Below are 5436 nucleotides of genomic sequence, written 5' to 3' on the forward strand. Positions count from 1 at the left end.
GAGACCGCGTTATGGTGCAGTGTACTAATCAACACTAACCGAATTCCATGGCCTTACTTAGCAGAGGTACATCTTACAATAACCGATGTGCTTCAGCGTGCACGTACGAAGTTTATATGCTTGGTGACTACACTAGCATGGTCTGGGACCAAAAATATACTAAGGTTCTAGTCAGATGTTTCACTACGAAAGAGTCCTCCGTCGGAATCCAAAGCTTGATAGACTTACTACAACCAGTGTGCCTCAGTCGATCTTACGTTGTATCCGATAGACTTCTCTTACCAAGGGGTGGCACAGATAGTGTAATCTGAATTGGGGTTTGCGACTTCCCAATAACAGAGCCAATAACTACGTTCTATTAGTTGGAAAAGCGATTGAGTTTAAAGCATAATCGGAAAGCATTTCAACAGCATACACAAACCATAATATTATTTCGGCATTATAACTGCTTACATCATAGCATACACTAAAGATAACTACTCACTAATCATGGCAACAATATTACAGAACATAATGATAGAAGACATTATATAAAGATAAGGGATAGAAGTACCAGTAGATTAAATGAGTTCCGAATACAAAAGTGACAACTTCAAGACTCCAGACCGCTCCTAATACAATCTTCGGCGTTTTTCTCCGGGTACTAGGTTTCCCGCACGGAGTCGAAGGCCTTGAGAGTATGACTAATATTGTACAAGAGAGAAAGAAGTGAATTGAAGTGTGTGTTGGAATGAATGATAAAGACCCTTTAAATAAGCACAAAATTTGCCTACAAATGGCTGGCAGGCCGTTTGGCATGCTGTTTGGCAGGCCATTTGCAGGGCTCGTTTGCTAAGGCAAGCCGTTTAATGAGGTCGTTTGATCTGGGCATTTGGTAGGCCGTTTGCCACACTGGCAGGCCGTTTGGCAACCCGTTTGGCTTGCTGATTCCCTGGATCGTAACTTGATTTCTTATCTTTCACCATTTTTGCTCTAGAATCTTCATTTTAGCTCCGATTCTCTTGATTCTTTTTGCACCATCTTCGTAATTACTTGTTCTTTAATTCTAACCGACGAAGTGGGTATTTTGCTGACAAAGTTCGAATCTTTCTTATTTTAGGGCCTTAATACCGGGGTGAAAACATGACCTTTTAGCCGATATCAACCCGTCAAACCCTCTTTTGAAACGGCTCCCACTGGAGAAAAGTTCTCGGCGCATATACTGAGTCATGTTTCAACACCGCTGCCCGTGATACCACTAACCTTGGGATACTATGACGGATTCTCAGACCCTGATGACTTCTTGCAAAAGTACGAAGGAATAGCGCGAAACCATCGCTGGGCCGACGAGACAAAATTCATGGAGTTCCCACCGCTACTTGAAGGCGTAGCTCGGCAGTGGTTTAACAACCTGCCAGCGTGAGTTATAAGTTGTTATGATGATCTACGAATGCGTTTCCTTCTTAACTTTCATAACATGCGCGCAACTCGAAGGACGCATGTTGAATGTCATGACAACAAGCATGAGCGAGGGGAATCCTTAGGACAGTTCATCGACAGGTACTGCCAAGAGGTGGCCAGGATCCCTAACTGTGCTGAATCATTAAAAGTATCCGGGTTCATACACGGAATCTGTCGGGAACGCCACCTAACGTTGTGGTAAAGACTTAGGAAGCGTCCTCCAGAGACACTTGCAGAAGCGTGTAGAGAAGTGCACGAGCACATGCGCGCTGAATAAGACACTACCAGGTACTCGAGTTATCGGGATTCGGGAAGTGGTTGGCGCGATGGCTATGACTCGCCAAGGGTGGGCGCTTGTCAGGCAGTTTTGGGAGAAACCAACATGACTCTAGCCCCTACCGCTACCACGGTAACAATCATCACAGTGATAGGAAACACCAGCGAAATCACCAAGGAAACAACAACAACCAGCAACATCATCGGAATAGGGATAGCGACACTAGGGAAAACAAGCAAGCATTGATCAGAAGCCTCACCAAGAGTTTGAAAGAAATCTATGTGACTGAGCCTATCTCAAAAATGTTTGAGAAACCAGCGCGCATGTCTGAGTACGCGCGACGTGATAAGTCAAAGTTCTGCGACTTTCACGATGACTTCGGACATGACACCAATCGCTGCAAAGCGTTGGTTGATAAGGTGGTCGTTTGCCTCAAGTGCGGAGAGTTGAAACACTTGAAACCAGGGAAGGATGAATTAGGTGGGCATAAGAAGGAAAACGAAGGAGTCGAGAAAGACAAGGTCATCTATGTCTTTTCATGGGAGAAAAAGAAGGAAGTTGGGAAAAAGCCACTGTTGTCGTATGAAACCCTCAAGGCACAACTCCCATGCGAGCCCATTTACGGAAGGAAATGCGCTCCGATGGTGATAGAAGGATACTTGCCTGAATGCACTCAACACATCGACAAAATTCTCATCGATACTGGCAGCTGTGTCAATGTCATGTTTTTTCACTGTTTCGAGAACCTAGCCCACAAAGTGAAGCGCAACCTAAGAAAGGTAAGGCAGCAGTTTAGGGGAATAAGCGGGGACCCTGCTTGGTCAAAAGGGATACTTGGGACAGCGTTAACCTTGCGAGACGATCAACACAAGAAGAGGGCGCACATGACGGTGGTTGACTTTAAAGTGATACGCACTGAATCGGAATACGATGCCATCCTTGGACAACCGGCGTTATCACACTTCGCCATCAGCACTTGCCTTTACCGAGGGATCATAACGCTATCCACCCCGCTAGGAGAAGGCACACTCAAGTCTAAAGTGACCGCAGAGGACTATCGACTTTGACAGGTACACATAAACATATGTAGATAATCGTTTCGAAAATTATAATCACAGATCATGCGCAGTCACATAACAGCAAAATTGGCGCTTGCATACTTCGCCGGATGAAATGCAATAAAAGTGCAACCAGTCTGCTTACTTACCGTATTAAATTGAGCACAATCTTACATAATCCGAAACATAAGATGCATACTAGAGTGCGCTCGCACACATATTCACGCATTCGTTGATTTGTAACACAGCCGCGGCAAAGGCGACGAAAGATGGGGCCGGCTCTTCTGGAGCTGGAAATGACGAGGGAGACGAGATTATCGGCGTTGACTATGAATACGAAGAACATAAGGACGAGAAGTTGAGGGAGAGAGCATGTGGCTACACTTATGATCAAGGTGGATACAGCTATTACTAGTATTAGAAAGTTTGAAAGTTCTTAGGTGCACCCTGTTTAGCGCATGTTTAAAAATCTGTACTGATGAAACAATGTCTCTTAAGCGCTTTGCGCGCAAGTTTATCTATGTTTAATTATTTCCTTCAAGTTATCGTCTGCCATAATCTTCGTACCATTATATGTAAAGTAGCTCTCTAACTTGAAAATAGTGCGCACAATCTCTTAGGCATCGCACTCCTGCCTTTAAAGGGTTGCTTTCTCTGGCACCCGTGCGGCAGAAGCTTGTTTGGCGACAAGCTAGTCTATTATAACCGGACGGTTAAGAGTCATTGGATTGACCTAACTAACCCACGCAAAACTCAAGATCTTCAAGTCATGACTATAAACGACGGCGTTGGTCGCGCCTGACCTCAATCCTAAGTGTTGGCGCACTTAGAGGACTCCCGATGCGCACACGGATGCTTAACTTAAGCATATATTGTGTGCACAACAATATATCTGATAAGTTAAATGTTGACATGCCTCGAGTATAATTATGATGAAAATCAATAAAAACTTAGCCAAACATTTTAACGAACAATCTTACGCGCATGATCGTACTATAATCCCAAGCAAAACCCACATACCTGGTCGCACTAATACTTAACAATTGTCACTTAGACAAACGTGCAAATCACAAAGGATAAAGTCATATCTAGCGCGAATATGTCGTCTACGACTAACAACGATAAAATATGCTCAAGTATAAATCGCCGACGCGCACTCGTAAACTTTAACGCATTACAACATACAAGCCATACACAATGAAGAGAAGTCAAAAAGATAAAATTTTTATTCCCAAAAGAGTAATTACATGCATAAAGAAAATAACAAGTTACAACTGGTCGTCTAATAAGCGGTGGGCGTCAGCTGTAGGGTCATTAGACAAAGCTACCAATGAGGGGACCATGATATTCACCAGCGTCGTCGCTACTTCCTTGCTCTTCTGCGCTGCAAGAGGATCCACTTCCTTTGCGATGATAGCATCTAAAGCCTCGGAAGGTTGAATGTGAGGCTGGATATTCTTCCAAAAAGTAAGCTTCTCCTCCTCTTTGAAAGCGAGAATGGCGTCAACAAGAAGATCGCTCACATATTTAGAATCGCAAGCGCGACCAACAAGCGCAGGGAGACCCTTCTTTAAGGTCTCGAACTGACACCTTACCGTATCACGATCAACCTCGCAAGTAGTTAAATGATCAGTCAAACATTCGCGCTCTTCTTCCAGAGAGCTCTTTTCAGACTCAAGGGATTTGACCTTTTCAGTCAAACCCTCAACTTGAGAAGCTAAAGACGCCTTCTCCGCATCCAGAGCAGACGAGGCACTGATAGCCTCTTCGCGCGCCTTTTCTGACTGCTCGAGATCTGACTTCAGATGCACGATGCGGTCATGCATCTGTTCAGCAGTCAGTGCGCCTGGTGTAGAAGAGCCGTCACCGTCCAAACGAGATTTTGCTTCCTTAAGGCAACATTTAGAGCGCATCAAGTTCAACATAGCTAATTGAACATCAAAGCGCCAAGCTGCCTCGGGCGATAGGTCCAAAGTAATTAGGGAGTTTGATACCCTCCAAGTAGTTAAATTGAGAAGTTGCCGTCTTCTCTGGTATGGACAGCAGATCATTCATACCATAAAACTATAAGCTCGCCTCTGCGAGTAAAAAGATAATCGATCAATAACATAATTAGTAACACGAGTATTCATAACTTAGGCAAAAATGAAGCTACCTTTTGCCTTCTTCTCGCGCTTGCACTTACTCCCACTCTCCGTTGGGGGATCAATCACTTTGGCCCCTTCAGCGCCCATTTAATGAGAGTCGTCACCTGCCAACAGCGGCATCACCATGAGCTTGCTCGTCAACATCCATGCCCTACTCGCCCTCATTGCCAGTTTCGGGTGTCTCGGTGTGAAAACCCTCGATGTCACGAGAAGCAAGAAGCATGTCAAGACGCATCTCTGCAAATTTAACAAGTTAAGTTAGACGAAAGAAATGAAAAGAAAAACAAGTACAAAATAAAGCCCATCTGCCGCGTACCATATTAGCAATCCGTAAAATATCTGAGCTATATTGGCGGATGGGGAGTTCGCGGTTGTAGAAATGCCCAAGTCTCTGCTGATCGTCTGGGGAAAGGGGAGGCCTGACATTTAACCGCGCATTTGTAGCGTCCGTGTGCCATGCGCAAATATTTCTATATGCGAGAGGGATAAAAGAATCATCGATAAAGAAGAACGA

Source organism: Rutidosis leptorrhynchoides, chromosome 10 (genome assembly GCF_046630445.1).
Source record: "Rutidosis leptorrhynchoides isolate AG116_Rl617_1_P2 chromosome 10, CSIRO_AGI_Rlap_v1, whole genome shotgun sequence".
Lineage (NCBI taxonomy): Eukaryota > Viridiplantae > Streptophyta > Magnoliopsida > Asterales > Asteraceae > Rutidosis > Rutidosis leptorrhynchoides.